Source organism: Phalacrocorax carbo, chromosome 13, assembly GCF_963921805.1.
Source record: "Phalacrocorax carbo chromosome 13, bPhaCar2.1, whole genome shotgun sequence".
NCBI lineage: Eukaryota > Metazoa > Chordata > Aves > Suliformes > Phalacrocoracidae > Phalacrocorax > Phalacrocorax carbo.
The window spans coordinates 1,702,296-1,723,807 of NC_087525.1; the positions used below are offsets into that span (position 1 = coordinate 1,702,296).

Genomic DNA, 21,512 nt, shown 5'->3' on the forward strand with positions numbered 1-21,512 from the left:
ACCACCCTTTGTGTTGGTTACACCTAAACACTTAACCTGGCATCTCTAGAAGCTTTTTAAATAAATACTTCGTGGATTTTAGCCAACCTTCTAATGTTTCTAGTATATATCAGAACCCCATTAAGGAAAATTTAATGGCATTTTTCAGTTTTGAAAGCAACTGTCTGTTCCTAGCAACCTTGCTCATAGGAAGTTGCAATGGCTGTTAATGCTGTAATAGAGATGTAGTAATAATAAATATTATTATTACTATATGTAATAGTAAAGTTTCAGGTTATTTCTTAATAGGAAAGATGATAGATTGGGGGGTATCCACTGCCACGGTTTGTTTTTTTTTGCTACTGGCCTGTTCAAAATCTTGTTATATCAAACAGGAATATACCCCTTTGCTGTTTGAAAACCCTCAGAAGACAGGGTGGAGCAGTGACGGCCAGAACAGTTTTGTTTTAGGAGTGAGTATTTTTGCATCTTTAATAAAAAGTACTTAATTTCTGGATCATAAAGCAGATGTGCTGAAAGGTCTCTGCCAAAGCTGTTCAGAACTTAGCAATGTCCTCAATTTTGTGTTTTCTTTACAAAGGCATTTCAGCTCAAGAAAAATGGTTAAAAAAACCCAACAACGAACCAGCTTGGAGCTGGAAAAATAATAAGCTTGGTATAAATAACAAGCAACAGGATCTGGTACGTTCACAGCATCTCTGGAGAGTGCTGCGTTACAGATTGCACAGTGAGTTTGCTATAAACTAGGTCACTTGTTTTGTGGGGTGAAGAGTAATAAGCAGCAATTGTAGAGTGACCTGGGTTGTTCGGCATATGGTGATACTAAATGCTAAGTAGAGGGTTTGATGCTTATAGCAAACCGTGACTCAGTGCAATAGCTAATGCTTCCTTTCAAATGAGCAGGTGGTTACATTGTAGTAAGATCAAATAGCTTTGCTCTGAAGAGAATGGGCTATATATGTTAAATAATTTAAAAAAAACTTGTCTTCAAGCTGTTGTTGAACAGGGTGTTTTAAAGTGTTTTGAAGCAAACGGAGGTCAGTGTAGCTTTTTAACGCTCCTTTAGCACATTTTTTTCTGCTATATCAGTGACCAGATTCAGGGTACTTGAAGGCAAAAAAAGACAAAAAGACAAAAAAAATTATTCTTAAAAGGTTTTTGGGATGTGTGGTGGTTGTATGGATTTACATTGCTTATGTGAAGCAACATGAACATATCCTCTCTGGTAGGTGTTGAACCTAGAAATCAGTTATCAGTCTTTGAACTCATAGCTGCTTCTGCACTGGTAGTGGTCCTTGGTAGCCAGCAAGCCACGTGCCTCCCTGCTGGGTCCTGTAAAAACACTTCCTGAAAAAGCAAGTGTGTAGTTCTTCCACTAAATCCTTGCATTGGAAGGAAAGCTGATTACTAACTTAAGGGGAGAGAAATGCATCGCTTTAAAACTCGTTGCCTATTTTGTGAGACTCCAGAGATGAGAGAAGGTAAAGCTACTCTTTGTGTATCCGTTGCTTTTAATCTTTATTTATATCTTCTTATCTCTGCTCAGGCCTCCTTCTTCTTTTTACACCAAAGTATTTTTACATCTTTATGCTTTTTGTTTTTCGGGCATGCCCACAGTTCAGTTGGAAGTAGCGTCATTGCTGTTTTTCTTTACCTCGGTTGCAGTGCTTAGGCCTCGGGGTTGAGTTTGCTTGGTGGTGTGAAAGAGGAGGGGTTTTTTTACTTACACTAGACTTTACTTCCTACCTCCTCTGCTGGATTTCATCTGATATATAGTTTCTTTACTGATGGGCAAGGGAAAAGGTGACTCAATCTAATCTGTTTACTCTGAATTTTTTGGTGTTTTGGCAGATTTAAGTTGTCAAGGCAAGGAAGGCTTTTGGAAAGATGCTCTCTTGCCAGTGCATGGGATGCTTGAATTACCAAGAAACGTTAGCGCTGAAGTTTAGTAGTAGCTGTTTCTCTTAAGTGCCAGCAGTCAATCTCAAATCTACTGTTGTTACATAGCTCATGTCCTGATCAGGAAAGAAGCAAACAGGTCAACACTCAGTGTCCGTCTCTCTTCAGGCATTTTTATGGTGGTGATCATCATCATATTGAAGCACGATGTGGGAAGGTGGAGATAAGCAAAGCAACAGCCACTTAACTGAGAGCAGTACTCCCAGGTGTTCAGTCCTATAGAAAGAAAATGATGTCATCAGTTCAGGCTTTCCTCCGTTTTAGCCCTTAGGCTAAATATGTCCTGGCTGAAGTGTGTAGGAGGGGAAAAACCAACCCTTTGCAAGTACTTTTTAAAAGTTCCTTAAGCATGTTTCTTTCTATTTGTTTAGGGCTTTACAGGGTATTAAGTTGTATCTGTCTGGACACATGCAATATTTAAATGCTTAATGATTAAACATGTTGAAAAGGTGTTCCCAAAGCTCTCTTTTAATTACCTGTAATACTCGTCAAACTGTTGTCTCCTCTCCTTCTGGCCCCACCTCACTCGTGGGAAAACAGGCCTGGCTTCGTTACATGCCTTGAAGTCACTGAACCCATACAGTCGTGGATCACTGAGGGGAAAAATTGCATAGATAAGATCTGCTGGAGTAATAAAAGCATTTTTCTCAAATATGAATGCATTTATTGTCAGAAGTGAGTTAAGTTTGCCTCTATCATCACCAGGTGACTTCTCCTTCCCATGAGGTATGTATTGGCCCAAAGTAGACATAAGCATCATCTACATAACAAGGAATCCACGGCCTGTAGTGTATCTTCTAATTAATGCATTGATTCCTCATATATATTCTCAATGGGAGCAATATACAGAATTGGTACCAATTGAATTACATCTAAGAAATCTTTAGGTAATGAGTAATTGCCAGTTCTCCAGAATCCGCCCTATCAAGTGGGACAAGGTTGGGCAGATGCATCTGTTGAGTGTTATGGAGCTCAATTACTAATAGACTGCTGGAAAAAAGGCCTAGGGAGCTCACTAGTGGCTAATCCACGCTTCTCATCTCTCCTCAGATTTAAAATAAAATGGACTCACTTGGACTTGACTCTCCAGCCTGCTGGAGGTACAGCTTAACTGTTAAAATCCTTCCTAAAAGAGCTATGAAAAAGGAAATCTGATGATTAGTTCACTTTAGCTAGGGTCTGCCAGCTCCCATGTTAATGGTGATCTGCCGGAAAAGGAGAATTAGCCTATATATTATTTAATTCTTAAATGAGGGAAAAAGCTATTTGAGAAAGGGACATGTTGGACCATTTAAGCGAAGTGCTTTTCTTGGTTGATCTTTAAGGCAAAAGACTTTTTAAAATTATTTACAGGCAGGGGAATTGGCTGGGCTCACTGACACAAGATGCTCACTGTGTTCTCCTTGAACCGGTGCTTGCAGACACACAACTTGATGTTCAGTCCCTTATCAAAACCTTCTCCCCACCCCTCTCCTCACCAGTATGTGAAGGGTAGTGATAAACCTGTGGACTTTTTTAGCTTACGGACTTTGTGGAGGAGCTGATAGTGAGCACGTTGCCTTTGATGCCTGGCTGCCTACATGTGTTAGGAACAAGGATTGGTGAGCTGTGCCCAGGAGTGTGTGTCTATTAAAAAACCCCAAACCAGCCACTCCTTAGAAATACTTATTTTCTGTATGACAAGATTAGTATGGAGGGACTTCTTTGTTTGGCTTCTGAAAATACTTTTTCCACCCTGTATTTATTCAGTTGGGCTCTACAGATTCCTTGGTCTTACTGGCAACAGGCTTCCTGTCCTGGGGTGGAGTTCAGAAAACCTGATGCTGCTGTTTGTTAATGCTGGTGAGTTGCGTCTCCCCCTGTTTTATCTGTGAAGTGGAAACAGGCCACTTCATGCGCCTCTGACTTCATTCCTGGACAGTATCTCTTTTGCTTACAGCAGCCACTGGGCTGCATAGAGTCCTTGCTCTCACGTAAGCTGCTGGAAAATGCTCTGCCAGTGCTGCTTGTCCCTTCAGTCTTTCCAACATGTGGCTTCAGTCTGCTTTGTATTGTGGTTTTGTACTCAATTACAGGGACCTCCCTGCTCTCCTGCAGTGAGTGGCCAGTAGAGGTCCTCCACCCCCTCTCACGCAGCTCACCAGGGATGTTTCGTACCTTCCTTTCCCACTCATCTTTGCCACTGCCTATATTTGGGTGCAGGAGGTGCTAGCTTTCCTCAGTCATGCGTTTCCAGTTCCTGGTGTCTTTTGGAATAAAGGCTGGATGTGTGCCCTTGGGGACCAGTGATGCTGCCTACCCAGGGATTCTGCTGCTGCTGGCAGCAGTGGGGTGTAGCCAAAATCTTCTTTGAAAGGTTGGGGGTTTTGTTGTTTCACTCTGTTTTTAGTGTGGTGAAGTATGACTTTGTTGGTTGGGTGTTTTGCTTTGTTTTAGGGTTGGACTTAACATCTGATATTCCTGTATATTGGAAAAAATGAATCTTTCCTCCCAGCACTGACTCTTTCAGCTTCACAGTGACATCTTGAGTCTTTCAAAAGTAATACGCAAGGGTTTGCTTTGGGCTACTCACACACATTAAGAGTCAATAGACTTGAATTTATACGGTAATTTTATTTCCCCCTGTTTCAGCTGTTATTTTGCCGGTAAAACCTAGAGCTGCCACAAGGCGTTACACCAGCAGCTGTGGGAAACTGCAGCCCTCTGGCCGGGCTGGCGCTCCTGTCCTCCCTCCTCCGCCGTCTCCTCCTCTCGCCCGCTGCTGACGCACCGTTAGGGCGTTGGGGCACGGCAGCGCGGCTGGGGAGGGAGCGGCGGCAGTAGCCGCCGGCCGGCCTTCGCTGCTTCGCCCCGTTCACCTCGCCTGCTCTTCCTTCCCAGGCGCTTCCTGCGCGGGGCTGGTGAACAGAGCGGAGAGGAGCACTGGCGAAGCCCACCACCACGCTGCCCGTGCGAGGAAGTTGAAAAGCAACTTTTAATTTGAAGGAAGTTCAGCTTGTGAAGGAGCCGCCAGTGAGATCCTCGCGTCCAGGAATTGCTCTGCCGAAGTGGTGGAGGGATCGTAAAACGTTTCAGCTTGCAGAGGCCTTGCTGCTGTCTCCCTCTTCTATTCCCTTAAGCGCCGCGCCTGGCTGGCGGCTGGGAAGAGGAAAAGTTGGCTGCTGTTATCCACCGCCTGATTTCCATGAGTGAGTAGCTCTCCAGCTCTGGATGATCCTGTTTTAGTTAGAAGGCGTGTACAGCTGCTGGTGAAGGGCCAGGGGCTGTGTTTTGGAAGCGAGCATAAGGACTCGGATACAATAAGATCTAAAACATAGCTTTTGGGGATTTTTTTTTTTTTTTTAAAGATAACACTCAAGCTTATTGTTAGTCTCGTATTTGTTGGTTGTTGCTATCCCCCTGCGTCCAAATAAAAGTCAGCCAGGCTGCCAGCAACTGGGGCAGCACTTATCCAGCAGGTGAGTACCCCTGCCTTGTCCCCCTGAATTATGTCCAGGGTCGGGTGTGTTTCTATCAAACGGGTTCATCACTTGTCATGGTCGGTTGTGGAGGCGTGGTGGAGCCTCTCCACGGTTTCTAGGTTTGGAGGTTTTGTTTGCAGCACACTGGTACAAAGTAATCAGTTATGCAGTGTGGCAGAGGCGCTTGCTCGCACAAACTAAGAGTCAGGGAGATGCCGCTGTCCCTTTTGCCATCCTGGGCACCTCTCCCCACCCCTAAACCCCTCCTTAATTGCTGCCAGATATGCCTAGGGCAATCGCACTGTGTGTTTCTATGAAACAGTAAAAGCAAGAATATATTAGACTTCATGAGAGGGTTTTTAGCAGCTGTACACGGGAGGAGGCAGTGACTTGCGACTGTGCCGCTCTGGGTGTGTCATGTTGTCACCCTGCACCCAGAAACGTGAATACTTCAGTTGTAGAGGAGGGTGGCCCTGGGTGTATGGGGGAACATGGTGAGTAATGGGGAAACCACAGAAATCCTCTTGGTGAGCTGAAAACACTTCAGAAAGAGGAACAGAACTTTATCTGTAAGCTGTGTCTTAGATATGCAGCTGAGTCTTTCTACAGTATGGGATCCTATTTGTGCGTTTCTGGCACAGCTGCCTTTTGTTCTCTTGTAAAATTCCTGTGAACTGTATGCTTTAATCTGGAAGCTTTCTAATAGATTTATAGTGATGAGTTGAACAATTATTTTCTTACTCGACTTTTGGGGAAGAAACTAAAAAACCTGTGCCTCCAGTAGCTCATGTGGTGCTTGAGGAGATGGTTTAGTGGTGGACTTGGCAGTGATAGGTTAGCAGTTGGACTCGATCTTAAGGGTCTTTTCCAACCTTCACGGTTCTATGATCTCTGTGTTTGTGCGTATATATAAATATGAAATATATATCTACACAAATATATATACACACACATATATGTATGTGTATAGACAATTATGTATACACACAGAAAAGCTACTCCAGGTACTGGTTTTTAGTCTGTGTTTGTATGTATGTGCATAAGTGTGTATGTATTAAAAAAATTAAAATTAATTTTTTTTTTAAAAGCAGGGTGGGGTAAGCAAGCTTAGAGGAGCATTAATTTCTTCCTGTCCTGTCAAGTAATACCATGCTTACCTTATTTGTGAGTTGATTTGATTATGCGGATGAAGGCAGGAAGGCAGACCATAACAAAACATGCTCTTATCAAATATCTGCTTACAGCCCCGTCAGGTAAATCATTAACACACAGTCCCAGTGCTTGTAAAAGCTGCTGAAGATGTTTCTTAACCCCAAAACTCTCTTTTTGCAGGAGATAAGAAGCAAAGTTACTTGCAGAGCTTTCTTTTGTGCGTTGGTGTGTGTGGCTGTCGTGCTTTCTGTACTGGTTAATAAAGTGATGTAGTCCAGTGGATTAAGCATGGGAGAGGACCTCCTTCCCATGCACAGAGAATAAAGCACTTTCCTAAGAGAGCAGCTCCAGCTAAGGCAGAGAGGGAAAACACAGCATGCCAGCTGCTTGGTGGGATCAGCTCGTGCCTTGCTGTCATGCTGGGTAATGCTTTTATTTCACGTGAGCAAGAAACTTGTCCTTTGAAGCAGCTTTGGGTGGGGGGAAATCAGTATTTCAGCTCTTCATTGAAGTAACTTGAGGCCAGGAAGAGTTTGACAGACAACAGCGACTAAGGCGTGTGGTTATCCACAAACCGATAAGAGCAGCATGCTTTTCTGTGCTGTTCCTGGTGTGTGTAGTGGGGAACAGGTTCTGAACCTGTGTTGCGTGTAGATATGGGCTGTTGGGTCATGACAGGGCTTTTCTCCCCTGGCTGCAGCAGCAGCGTGGCAATTGCTGAATCACATCGGTTTCTGCCATTTACCTACCTGTAAATACTGTAACTCATTAATGAAACTTAATTTTAAATGAGCTTGTGCCTGATAGGCTGTTTTGCTCAGCAGCTTTGTTTCCTGGGATCCTGCAATTTAAATCTGCCTGAGCTGGGAAAACTTGCTGTGAGTCTTGCTGTGCTTAAATCCACACCAGACTTCTGTTTTGCCTGACTTGTTTCTGTAGGCATGTAAGTAATGGTTTTGTCCGAGACATTTGATACTTAAAACCTGTAGAGTCCTGTCTGTGTTTCCTTTAAGTTTTGATTGATCACGTGTGCAATAAGCCTATTTTGTGCATGTAACTTGAAGTATAGAAAATACGTAGCATATGTATGGAGGGTATATGGAGGGTAGCAAAAGTAGCCTTATTTTTGATGTTTGCAGCTGAGAGAGAGGGCTTAGCTCTAGAGGGCTTAAGCTCTTCTAGTTGCCCACATCCAAGGGCATGACTCAAAACTTCCAGCTAAACTCTTAAGCTCCCTGAATCAATGTCAGTTGTGCCTTGCCCTCCCCAAGCTGTGTGTGTTTTAGGTGCCAAGCTTTCAGTCCAGCTGTCTTATGCCAAAGGCCTGCCTGGTCCTACAAGGAGATTTAAATTTTTTTTTTTCACTGGAAATGCCAGGTCCTAATAAGACCTTTGAGAGCGAGAGCACAGCTCAGAAACCTGGACCTCACTTTAAAAAACAACAAACAAACAAAAAAAACCCAAACCAAAAAAAAACCCCAAAGCCTGTTTCATGCTGTTCCACATGCCTTGCACAGTCTGCGTCCCTGGGCACCATCCACCTGCAAATGCAAAACAAATGCTCGAAACTCCTCTCGGGAGAGTGCCCTTTTTACTTGGTTGACTTTATGGGGTGGCTGCACATTACCTTTTTAAAGCTGAGCTTTTTAAAGCTGTTCTACCATGTGAGGAGACAATTCAGGGTTTGCCGTGTGTTTGTGTTACACCTAATACCAAATGACTGAAAAGGGAGATATCCAAACCTGGAGGCGAATATGAGTTCAAACCTTTCTCTGAGAGATGTGAGTTTGTCGAAGATGTCTGTACTGGGGACATCCCACCAAGAGCTCTCAAGTGTGTATCAGATGGTAATGCTGGCTTGCAGAAGGCAGTAGTGGTCTTTCCATCTCTGTCCTGGGAGAGCCGGCCCAGGCAGCAAAGCGCAGAAGCAGGTCTGTGCTCTGAATCTTTGCTTAAGCCTTTCTCATTTGAGGTTTTTAGGGACAAGAGGTGCTGATTGGGATCTCAGTCGGTTTACGTGAGCCACAAAGTTGGCAGTCCTTTGGACAACCAGGTCACCACCCTCTATGTTCAGTAAGAGCCATCACAGCCATGGGTGGACAGGGAAAAAGAGGACCACGCTGTTCCCTCTCAGCTGCCTTGAGCTGTGGGTTCAGGGTAGCATTTGAGAGTGCCTGTGCTGCCCCTTGTGCACTTGCTGCTGGCCTCCGGATGACTTTTTGCCAGGAAAATTGGCCTGATGGAGCACTCGGTTGTCTCCAGCTGCTGTCTGCAGCTGTCTGCATGAGAGAAGGTGGGAGAAATGACTGGTTAAAAATACAAAGGCAGATTGAGAAACTTGAGGTATAGTTTGTGAGGCTGAGCTGCTCTGACAACTCACTGCTGCCACCAAAAGGGGAAGGACTTACGCTTGTGTGACTGTGCAGCCGGCTGGTTTGGCTGCCCACCTCAGCAGAAAACCAGGAAAAGAGCAGGTTTTCCACCACGCAGTCACCCAAGCGCAAGAGAGGAGGATGGGGGTACAAGGCAGGAGGGAGGGGGTGCTTCCAAGAAAAGGCTTCTTTGAACTCTGCTGGTGTAAGTAACTCGAGTTCAGGGGCGCAGGGGCTGGAGCTGACTTCAGTAGCGCAGCTCTAACGCTTTGCATTGGTATCATCAGCTCTCCTGCGTGCTCAGCTCAGGTTTAAAATCAGGGCTACAACATGCAATGCTGCTGTTTCTAGCTGGGGCTGAGCTAATTCAAGTTAGTCTACCCAAATTAAGAGCAAAGTATTAAGCAGTTTTACTTTGCTGTTTGAATTGTACATGTTTTAATAGTTTATAGGGACAGTTTGAATAGCTGGAAAACAACACAAAAAATACTGGGGCCTTATCTTCATTTACCAAATGTGAATGTCTTGCTTGGTTATAATATTACACTCTTCTAAGAGACTTTATTTTGCAATAAGCATGTGAAGTGTCAGGAGAAAAAGTAGTCAACAGACAAGCCAAGATAACTATATTGTGTGCTTTGCAAATGGCAAGCTTTTTAAGCATTGTGTTTAGGAAGTGCTCGTAATACAGTGTTTCGTCAGCAGCTCTTCACTCGATGTTTATCGCTATTCCTTGTGGTTATCACTGGTCCTTGTAATTTTTCTGGATGTATTTTCTCTTGCCTTTCCTAAAACAAGAGCAAAAGCCAGTTAAGGAAGCTATTACTTTTTTTTGCTGAAAAGTTTGTTTCCTGATGGTTTTTTGTCTTGGTTTTGGGGGCTTGAGTTTATTGTTGTTTGCTCTCTTTTCTTAACTCTTTGTCAGTCTTGAACAGTGTGATTTTTCAAGCTGCTCCTTGGTTCAGACGAGCTCCTGTTGCTGTAGCACACCCAGCCACACATCGATAACCAGTGAAACATCCTGCTCAGTGCCAAACGAAGAAGGAAATATCCTGGGGCATTTCAGATATCCTGGATATCCATCTGAGATGGATCCTAAAAACCAAAAAGCGTGCTCTACCAATGATTGACTGCGCAGGGTGTCGTGGAGGGAAAACAGCAGTTAGTTCAACATAACTAAATAATGTTTAGCTATATAATATTTAGTTCAGAAAACCTGTAATGTAACACTTTCCCTAGGCAAATAACTTGAAGACAAACAGCATTTATTGAAGGGACTGTAGATATAAGCATATCTAGAGCTTGGTGGAATTTGGATTGAGTCAAATTTTACCTCTTGATTTATGAAACCGGAATTATTCTGTGTTTTAAAAGTGAATTTAAGAATTGAAGTTACTCTTTCAGCCTCTGGGCAAGAATCCTGAAGACAAGCAGCTAGTTCTACTCGGTTAAGTTTCAGAATGCTTCAGGATGCATTCTCACTTGTTACTGGGCTGCTTTTCGTAACCAGGAGTAAAAATTCATTGGTCCCAGTGACACACGTAACACTGTTGTCTTGCAAATTTACAAGATCCCTGTAGTGGTCAAGCAGCTTTTTAACTATTAAGAATGTTGACACTGTTATACTTTATTAATTTTTTAAAAACGTGAAGTTGAACCCAGTTAAATCCAATTTATTTATGTTGGGAAAGCTGATGCTTTGGGGTTGGTGAGTATTAAGCATCAAGGATGAGGAGGATTTAGTAGGAAGACCACCAGCTAGTTAGTTTTGGTGCAACTTTTATTTCAGTTTTTAGTCTTCCCAGCTCTCTGGGTTTTTTCCTTATTATTTCTAACGCCTTTTGTGTTTTGAAGTTTTGTCTTTTAATCTCAGCCACGTGTTTTTCTTTGGGGACACTGGTTTGTCTGTTCTAATCTAGTCACACCCTTCCTAAATCCGCAGTGAAATCCTGGCATTGTTCAGCCCTCTGCAATGTGTTCGCATGTTGTATGTAGGTTAGAACAGCAAAGACCTCACCTGGGCGAGCCTCAGGAACTTTATTTTGTGTTAATACAGTTGCAGAGAGGGAATGGAGAGATGGTTCAGATGGCGAGGGTATCTCTGGTCCTGTTAAAATTGAAGCTATGAAAAGCAAATAATATATTGCAAATGCAAAATGAGAAATGAAAGCAAGTTTCTGCTGTGTTAGAGTTTCTTCATCTTCATGGTTCTCCTTGCAGTTTCAGGAAAACATAATCTGTGGAACTGTTTACTAGGGACTAGATTTCAAAGAAATGAAGAAGCTCTTCTCAAGAGGCTAGAGTTAACCCCCTCATAACCCAGAAGAAAGTTTGCCCCTGTTTTGATTTCTGAGCCACTAAATTTACATAAACAACCCTCTCCCAAATGGTATGTGTTTTTAAATTGTAATAAAAATATAATATAAATGTATAAACACACACACATATATAAAAATATAACTGTCTAGTAAAGGGACTATTTGCAAACATTTTGCCTGTATGTGGTGGCCTGGCTTTTGCAACTTGTAAGGGAAAGGTGGGAAAAGAATTGATCCAGTAATTCAGGGTTACTTAAGCTAAAAGCAATCAGTTACTGAATTAGATTTATCTGGGAGAAAAGTAACACAGGCTCAGACTTTTGTTAATGTTTAATATTCTGTAACGGTCTTCCCAGGCATAATTGAGCCATCAGCACAGGAGCGATCCCGTCAGAGGAGTTTATTTTGAGTGATTACAGAGCCTGCTGTGGCTTTCATTTCAGTGCAGCCTGAGCTGATTGATGAACAGGGCCATAATTTATTTACAGTCCTTGGGATCCTTTCAGACTGATTCTCCTTTTAAAGACCCCTGGAAAGAAGAGGCTGCTGGGGCTCATTGGGCTGCAGGCACTGCTGCCCATCTGGCACAAAGTTATCTAAAATATTCTGCCCTCTGTTTGGGTGATGGTTTCGCACTGCCCTCGTTTTAGCAGCCTCTCCATTTTCTCCTAAGCCTGTTGACCTTTAATCTGGAGTGTGTGCTGCTTGGCTGGGGAGGGGCTGAAACGCCAGACTGAAACAAGCTGCAGAGGGTGGGGGAGAGGAGGGACGAAAGAGTGGATGCTACTGCTGATAAAAAGAAAAACAAGGAAGAAAAAAGCTACAGAGTGCACGAACATCCATGCTGGTTTTTGTCTAGGTCTCAGTTTGGGATGAATACTCCAGATTTTTATTCCTGATTTTTTTTCCTTCCTGATTTTGCTAGATTCCAGCATAATACAGTTTGTCTCCTACAGCTTGCTCTACTGATGAATCATGAATCTGCATCAATAAATCCAGCTTTATGCAGAGCTTTGAAATTGGAGAGAACTCCTGCCTATAAGAACCTTTCAAAATAGGTAAGCAGAAGTGATTTTGTACTCAAAATCACTTTGGGTACGAAGACAACTTCCAGGGGAGGAGGCAGCCACGAGCTGATGCATGGCTTTGGGTTTTCCCTGTGCTTGGGGCAGACCTGCTAATTCTAGAGCTTCAGCAGGGACCTGTTGAGCTTTATAGTCCTGTATGGTGCAAAAGAGTAGTACAGAGTCGCTTAAAGACCTGAGCACTGCTGTCTTAGAGCTTTGCGTGTCCTGTCCTAGAGAAGTTGCTTGTACAGCTAAGCACAGTCTAAAGGCCACCTCAAGTCCACTTTGCAAATGCAGAGTAGTGAGAAGGTAGCCTGAAAATATTTTAGGCCACGTCCTAATTTTCAAGATGAAAGGCAGTTTTCAATGAGATACAGTTTTTGTGACTGAACTTTGAGGTGCCAGCTGCCAGCTGTTTGAAAGCTGCTGTGCCTTTTGAGTAAAATTTTGCAGCTATGAGAAAAGATGTTGTGCATTGTAAACATGAGCCCTGCAACAGTATTATTTGTCAGTCGGCTGCCTGAAATAAAAAAAAAGAAAGAAAAAAGACCTGCAATTAGGGGAAAGTCTTCCATAGGTAGTTACTACTCTTCGCCAGCGAAATTTGCTAAAGCAATACTTCTAACTGCTAACACCTGAAACTGTAAAGACATTGTGTTTGGCTCACGTGCGTGGCAACGTGCTGGAAAACAGATACAGCAATGAGTTTCAATAGGGCAATTCATAACTACTGTCATATCTTCAGGCAGCTTTGCAGAGAAATCTGCCAGAAGGATCGTTTCAGCCATTCTGCCTTAATTACCAAAATGGTGAGTGTCCTGCCATCCCATTGCAAGTTTTCGATTTGGTGGAGATCCACATCAAAATAACCTGCTGTTTATCTTGAGGTTTGATTTGGCCTTTTACCCATTTGGCGTGACTAAATAATACATGAACCAAAGCGGTTTCTGCTATTTCTAGGCAGCATGGATCATGAAGGGGAAAATAAATGCAACACTTGTTAATATAAAACTTCCTTTGCCTGCTAACTGACCCTGAATTCTGCGCCCTCCGTTAGGGGACATAAGTCCTCTTGTTCTCAATGATTTATGCAGCATCTACAATAACAGGGCCTGTTGTTTATGGAAGTGTATGCATTTATATTTTACATCTCTGCCATTCATATCTTATTTAATGAAGAGTGTAAAGAAGTGGGTTACTTGGGAAAAACTGGCTTTTAGTGAACTACAGAATTGTAAGTTTCCTGACTTTCGGGCTGGCGCTGTGTGTGTGGTGCTCCCCTCTCCAGTGGCTGTGCCCCTCTTTCTCAGGGTCTTTCTAAATATTGATCCTTTCTCATTACTCCTCCAGAAAGTGAGGAAAGCCTTCAGCCCTACTGTTGACAACCCCATCTCCTGTAGATCACATCGTGCTCTTTGCGGAGGGCAAGAAAACCCTCTATGGGATGGGAGCGTGCTATCCTTGTGCTGTCCTATAGCCACTGATTTTCTGGTCCGAGATGAGCTTCCCCCCCCCCCCCATAAATCTTAATTCACGTGGTGCTGTGTGTGCAGCACGCCTTGTGTTTCAGCTGGGACGAGACAGGCTGTTACCCATGTGAGATGCTGGTTTTATTCCTGGGCTGTTGCTGTGAGGTCAGGCTTTTGTAAATTGGCTGCTGAAGACCAATTCAGACCCACAGAAGCTTGTCTCAGGATCAAACTAAATCAAGTCGCTACACTTTCACTAATGATGTGAAATAAAACCTATAATAAGACTCTTTTTCTTAGTGCTGTTGTGGTGCCACGTAGGGTGAGCTGCATATTTCGTCAGAATTTCTGCCATGGTACTCTGATCCCCTTGCCCATGTTAAATATTTGTGAATGTAGGTATTTTCAGACCCAATGAAAAGGTTTTGGAGTGCCTAAGGACAGATAATAATATACTTGCTTTATAAGCAAACTTCATGTGTATTTATATTCTGTGCAATCACTGGCAATGCAGCCCCACCCTTGCCCCCTCAAATACCACCCAGAAAAAGCCCCAGACAAACCACCAACAACCCAGCAAACCCCAAATGCAAATTACTGTGACTGTTCAATATTTTTTGGTATGAGTGCTTTACAGTCCTTTATCGTATTGTTTCCAAAACAGTACTTTTTTTTTCCACCAGCAGTCGTTTCAACAGCTCTGTATTGCTAGCAGGAGAAGCACTGGCATTACCGGAGGACTGATGGTGAATGCTCACAACTTTTCTACGCAGATTTTTTTTAATGGCCTCTTATTAAAATGCCATATTTTATCAGGTTGAGATGATCTTGAAGATGTTCTTAGGATTTACCTAAAAGATGCATGTCAGAGAATGGTTCAAGAATAGTCCTGTAGAATGAGTCTGACCATGGGGTGAGTAGGTAAAGTAGCAGCTATGTCAGGTTGGCCCCTATTTGTTTTGCACTCTTAAATATTCTGTTTACTACAATGTTTAGGAGGCATATATATGTTCCCTAGGCTATGTTTCCTATGTTTCCACACTTGAGAGTGCTGCGTAGTCACAGGGCCTGTCACAAAGTGGCTGGATGGGATTTTACCCACATCTCGCTCTCAAGGGTTCCTCATCAGATGAGTTTCTGCTGCTGTAAACATCCTAATGGCTCAGCTGCTCGGGCGAGCCCCTGCACGTTAGAAACATCAGCGTAATTGTTACTCCCTTGTTTTGCTTGCTTACTCAGGTACGTAGCAGGGATGTTGCATCCTGCTGGACACCGCTAAAGAGTGTGTCTTCTGAGTATTTACCTATGGGAAGGGCTTATTCCTAGCGAGCTTTTTGCATCTTACTGGTGAATGTTGAATCAAAGAAGTATTGTGCTCTCCTGCGTGGCTGCTGCTTCGTTATCTACTTTGCTGTTCATCTTTTAGCTTCAGCCTCAGCAGCTTTTTCCAACTGTGCTCCACTTTTCTTCCGATCTCCCATCCTTTCCCACCAGTCAGCAGAGCCGTGACTTTGAGGCCGACACCGATCCGTGTGGGAGGGGGCAGCTTCGCTCCTCTCGGCGAGGCAGGTCAGAGTTCGGCTATTTTCGAGCCGCGCCTCATTGGCATTACTGCCTTGCTTTCGTTAATACCTTGCTAATCTGGGCTTCACCCATCTGCTTGCAGAAAGCTATGGCATCCACGTGACCACAGATTTAAATCCTTCCTCCTCTCCCTCCCTCCCATTTCCTTCTCTGCAATTTATCTGGGTTCCTCTTTCTGTGGCTGGAAGGAGAATAGTGCCACTGGGTTTCTGCAGTTCTTTTGCTGCTGTAAGTGAGCAAGACTTGTCCTCCTTATTGCATGTTAACCTATTTGCGTAACAGGAGCTATGAAGCCCAGTCTTGTTTTTGCAGGCAAGCAGCTCAGTGATCCTTTCAGAGCGACAGGCATCCCTTAATTGATTAAATGGTTAATTCACATGCCCACTTTCTGGGAAGGAATGCTGATATTTTTTTTTCTCCAAGGGTTGACGCAGCTTTACAGTTTCTAAACCAACTGAAATTATCCGAGCAATTTGATTTGTTTTCTGTGAGCAGCGTGTGGATGGAAAGCACAGCACGGTTCACCACAGGGAGCTCCAGTTGTTATGTGCTTGATAAAGCGTACGTGCTGTGATATAGTCTGTGGATGCTTACATTGGGGTGGATTGTGGAAATTACATTACATCTAGTGCTGTGCTACAAGCCATTAACTCCTCCTGCCTAATGTACTATTTAATGAAAAGAAACCCAGATTTTGAGGAGTGCATCACACAGTTCATAGCCTAGAACTTAGTTTGCCTTTTTTAGCTAAAAGAAAATGTTTAGACTGGTAAGCAAAGCTGGCTAGAGGCTGCGCACTTGCGCTGGCAGCTGGACGATCATGTGCTGATGATAGCAGGCTGGGTCTGATCCCTCCATTCCTTCTGTGGCAGGAGGAGAGGTATTGCATGAACAACCATCTTGAGGCATTTAAGTATTTTTAATTATTTCTAGTTATGAAGTGTGAACAAACTGCTGCCTGAGCTTAGCTCACTGTTTTGAGTCACTTTGCAGCAGTTCTGCAGGTAGGTAGTGGATGATAGTGTTCCCCAGGTGCAGGCATTTGTGAGCTGAAATATTGTTTTCATTAAATGCTACTTTTAAATGTATCTTAATTTACATGACATGAATGCAAGCTAGTCGTACTTCCCCAGTACCTCGAGCTGAGATTCTCTTGTTTGGCTGGAATTACAGGTTACTTTTTGAAATGGTTTAATTGACACTTTCAAAACTTACCGGTTCAGCATGTGAATCTGTTACGTGGTCATCCAGTCTTCCGTGTCTGGAGTCACTGCCTGCAGAATAAAGGATGGCTGAGGGCCACCCTGCCCGAGATACTCCCTGGGATCATAACCGGAGTTGCTGGGTGGCTAATGGACCCCAAGTATAAGGACAACATGAGGCATAGGCACATCTGTTATACATCAAGTGTGTCACTGGAAAAAAAAAATTTGGAGGTAATTGGATGTCTGCAGGAGGAACTTACTTCTGAGGCTTTCAGTCAGTTATTGAAATATTTGTAGTTTCCAGAACAGTTAGCTAACAAGTTTCTTACCTTTCCTTATCTCTCCTCACTTGTGAATGTAGTTGATCATAACTTTAAGCTGAGAGGAGTATTTAAAACATAAAGTATTTTGCAGACTTTGAACACATTATAATGATTTCAAGTGATGCTGCTTGTGGTCTTGCAAATTGTTTGACTGATACCTGGTAGCACACACAGTCGCCATCACTGTCAGTGCGGAAGCAAGCGTGTTTTCAGTGTTGTTTTGTGCCCCTAAAATATCTGGCAATTAAAAATGTTAGGAACACTTGATGTTTTGGGGAGGGCGTTTGTGCATACCTGTTCTTTGTTGTCACAAGCAAGATTTAAGCAGGGTTTGAGGTGTCAGAGGATAATCAGTGGGAGGGATGGCATGTCTGATGTAGATTGGGAGCACCTGAGTATGAATAGTCAATGGCATGAAGGTCTGGAGTCTGATACAGAGATAAAGCTACTTTCCAGCGCTGGGGGAGGAATAACTGGGTTTTGGAAGTCCAAATTCTGAAATTTGGAGCTTGTTGCAGCGTCAAAGTGTCACATTTGGTGGTGGCAGCAGCAGTCCTGAAACCCCAAGCAACAAGCATGAAATGGTCTGTAAAAGGCAAAATAATAGGGACCATTAGAGCAGGGAACGGATCGGGTCTGCATTGCTGTCCCTTTATGGCACTTTTGCTTTTGAAGAAGATGCTGGATGGCTGGACTGGGGAGGGGAAAGCATGTGTCTCTCCAGCTGCTCTGGATGTCACTGAATGAACATGAGCATGCGTTTGGCATCAAGCCGGACACCGACAGTGGCAGATCTCCACTGCAAGCAGTGAGATTTGGCATCCATGTGACTGGTGGTGCAGAGAGAGTAAGGGAAGTGGCTGAAGTTTGGCAAGCGAGGTGAGAGATTTTTCTTGCTTATAGTGTTAACCACAAAAGGAAGATGCCAGGGCAATTAATCTGAATTTTCAGTAGATCTGGCTCTAATAAGACAAATTCCCATCATTAAGATTGTACACCCATAACTTACTGGCAATCAAAAATGCTTGCTGTTCCCTGCCCTTCCTCCCCACAAGCCTTTCCTGGGTTTCTGGTTGTCTAGACCAAAGGTGCAATAAGAGTCTTCATCTCCTTTGTACAGATATACCTCTTCCAGATCTAAATATTTGATTTATGGTATACCTCTGAACAGATATTGCTGGAAAGAGGTGGAATATGTGTTCAAAAACTGGGTTAGGACTATTTATACTAGATACAATCTTGAATATTTGTGGTGTTCTGTCTTTCAGACCAGGCATCAGTATGTGCTAGATGAAACTAAATTAATAAAGACAAACCCAGGAATTGTTTTGTTTCTCAAGGGTAATGGCATTGAAAATTAATAATGTTCATGGTATGCCTTTTGGGTGGGTTTATGAATAGTAAAAGCTGAAATGCAGAGAACAGCATCTTGCGTGAAGATATATAGATATTTATATTTCAACTCTTGAGGCTTGGAGTCTTTTTGATCTGGGTCTGATGTGCTAGACTTCAAAAGTAGTGTATTTGAAATAAAATATTTATTTTTCTAATGAAATATGGAAACATTATTCTAGACTGGGATTCTGAGCATATAAACTCAGTTTTCTTGAGTCATAACTCAGGGAAAGGCAGTTTGTAGGAGGCAACTGTTGTGGTCTGGATGCTGTCTGATACATGTCTAGTAATGAACCCAAATACTAAAGAAATATGGCAATTAATTGATTTAAGGCTTCAATGAGGCTCTATTTTTCACTGTAGTTCCATCTGGCTTTCTTTTTCCCAATCTGCATGGCTGGTTTGGCAAAATACGTTGGGAGTGTGCATTTTAGAGCCACGTTACCATCAGTCACAAGACTGTCCTCAGCTTCCTTAGGCCAAACTTCACTTTCTGTTTTGATAACTGTTGGATTTTGTTTTGGTTTGTGGGGTTTTTTTTGGTGGGTTTTTTGTTGCTGCTGTTGTTGTTGTGTTTTTCTTTGGTTTTTTCCCTGTTTGGTTTTTTTTTAAGGTCTTGCTACTCGTTAGATTCCTGGAGGCTCACCACAAATCTGACTTTCTAACAATAAATTACTTTTAGGTATATTCAATGTAGGTAAAAAAACAAAAAAACACCCAACACCTGAACTTGATTAACTGAGTTAAAATATGGAGCATGTTGCAAACATTTAGCCTCCCCTTATTTTCTTGTTTCCATCATTCTGTGCCCTACTCCATCCTTTCCCCATTTCTATGTCTTGTGGTGGGGAAAAAAACATTTTCTGCTTTTTTTCAGTGTTTTATCTGTTTTCCTTCCAAGGTCTTCTGTTGTGTGCATATAAATATAAAGAGCTTTGGATAGTTTCAAGAGGAAGGCAAGTATCATTTCATGCTCTTTAGGAACGGACTTAGCTCAGAGGTTGCATGAGGACATGGGGCTCTATTTCCAGCTCTGCCCTATCTCTGGCTGACCCAGATCCTGAGGCATAACACAGATGTGTGTTAAGCTGTGTTGGAGACAATGGCTGGAGCTTGCTGCCACCTGAGCACAGAGCCCACAAACACTTCGGGTTGCTTCGGTCCAGAAACCAGATGTGCAAGGTTTGAGTGCAGCACGTGTCATGGTGTCCATGGGAGTTTTTGTGTACAGCAAGGAAGTGACTGATGCAGTGGGTAGCGGTTGAATCCTGCTGAAGATTTAAAGATCCCAGTGTTGAAGCAGATTACCCATGTGTAAGGATTTGTCACGGTCTGTTAATGTTTTCACATGCCCCTTTGTGGGTGAAGGGCTGAAATAGTACAAACCCACTTCCTCTCAAGGATAATATTCTTAGGAGTTGAACATAGTTGTTGGGTCCGTCCCTTCCCTGTGCAAATCAACTTTGTGGTGTTATTTGCATCTTTCTTGCGCAGAACTAAAAGCATTTGGGGTGGGGGGGGTGGGGAGGAATAGGAAGGTGGGTTTCCTATTGCAGCCATTCAAAAACAGGCTATTAGTGATCGCGCTTCTGTTGCAGGTGTTGCATTACTTTAGGATTTACCCATTAGGACTGTGGTATACAGTACAACGTGAGATGTGCACTTGGGTTATCTCCGCCACAGGTGGAAAACTCATAGCTGTTCCTGCAAGTGCCAGCTGGGGCTCTGGTCCTGGCACCTGGCTCTCCCTCCTGCATCTGAGGAGACTTTACAGTCTGAAATAATTGCTTGTGACTTAAACCAAAGGCAGGACCTGCCCTCCCCACCCCATCCTTTCCTTCACTTGAAGCAGGATTTCCGTAGTGTCTAAAAAAAAGCTCTGCTTAGCAACTGCTCCTGTGGTGCGATTGATGCTCAGGTGAATCCTTCTTGTGAATGTTTTCTTGTTTCCGTAACCACTTCCAAGCCCGAGGAAGGGGGAGGAGGAAAGCTGAGCAAAAAGATGTCGGGCTACAAAGAAGCAAAGGGATGAGGCTTCATCAGGTTTGGCGGGGAAAGGTGTCTCTATCACCTAGCACAGAATGTGTACGTGTATATACCTATACGCATCCAGGCACGCAATATAGATGATGCATTTCTGTAGCAGAGATATTCTCTAGCAGTGTTTCCCGTCTAAAGATGAGCTGTTTGGTTATTCAGATGCGATGCAAGTACTTTCTTTTTGAAATCTTTGTCACTGAACTCTGGCCTTGGGTTCAGAGCTGTTATACTGAGAACCTTGGCTGTGAGTGGATTTTCATTTCTTATTTTTTTCTTAAATTGGGATAGGAAATATATGGTGGGGTTTTTTTTCCTTCTTCCTATAGATTAATTTTAAAAAAAGGGCTGCTTGGGGATTAATGTAGTATGCAGGCAACTTTTTTCTCTCTCTGAAGCTGCGTAAGTAGCTATTCTGGGTACGTGGGTGTTGCTTCACATATTGATCCCAGCGTCTCTTTTCGTAGTAGTAATTCTGCTTGCTCTGACTTTGTGTCCACAGGACAATATCTTCCATCTGGGACTAACCTTGGAAACCTATCTTGGAGTTCCTTGAAACTCGTGAGCCCGTCTGCCTCAATATTATACTTACCGATACTTTGTATTTGCATATATTTGTATTTACAGCACAAAACCAGCTTTATTGTGATGTCCTAAAATGCCGATAGTCTCTTGCTTGCTAGTGGTGCAGCCTCTTGAAAGGGGCGATCTCTGGTTTGGAGGCAAGGCTATCCTGGAGGGAGGGAAGCAATTCAGTACATTGCTTGAGAGCTCGTTAGCGATATCCAGCATATAATTTGTGGCAGGCATCACCCTTTCACTGCAAATTGGTGTGCAGAGGTGCTTTGCAAGTACAGGACATCCAATTATTGAGGTGTCAGAGTGTTATTGTGAGTGATGAGAAAATGCCTGTCTGCAGGAGGTGATTCTGTAGCAGTGACTCACGCCCTGCTGTTGCAAACAGTTTGTTTTGTGCTGTAGAAATGCAGGATGAGTGTTCCTGGCTTTCATCTGGAGTATTTGGTCTCTGTGTAACTTCTGCTCACTGGTGGGTTTGGAGCATTCACTTGTGGGTTGGTTTCTAAAGCATTAAAACTTCAGTCCTTACAGCAGTTGATCTTCTCCTGCATACATGTGTGAACACATAATCAGTGTGTGCCTCAGGGTTTG

General features: G+C 43.3%; 1 protein-coding gene across 10 annotated transcripts in view; it reads left to right on the plus strand.

The window, feature by feature from the left end:
• SGMS1 (sphingomyelin synthase 1) overlaps positions 1-21,512 on the plus strand; it is a 97,444-nt gene that overhangs the window by 56,303 nt on the left and 19,629 nt on the right. For 4 of the 10 annotated variants that reach the window (XM_064464555.1, XM_064464554.1, XM_064464561.1 and 1 more), the window contains one exon: positions 4,840-5,147. The exons of 2 other annotated variants lie outside the window; for them this stretch is intronic. The gene's annotated coding sequence lies outside the window, so the exon portion shown is untranslated. Of the gene's footprint in view, positions 1-4,839; positions 5,148-12,187; positions 12,321-21,512 lie in introns of all 10 variants that reach the window. 4 more of the 10 variants (XM_064464557.1, XM_064464558.1, XM_064464556.1 and 1 more) reach the window with 4 other exon arrangements.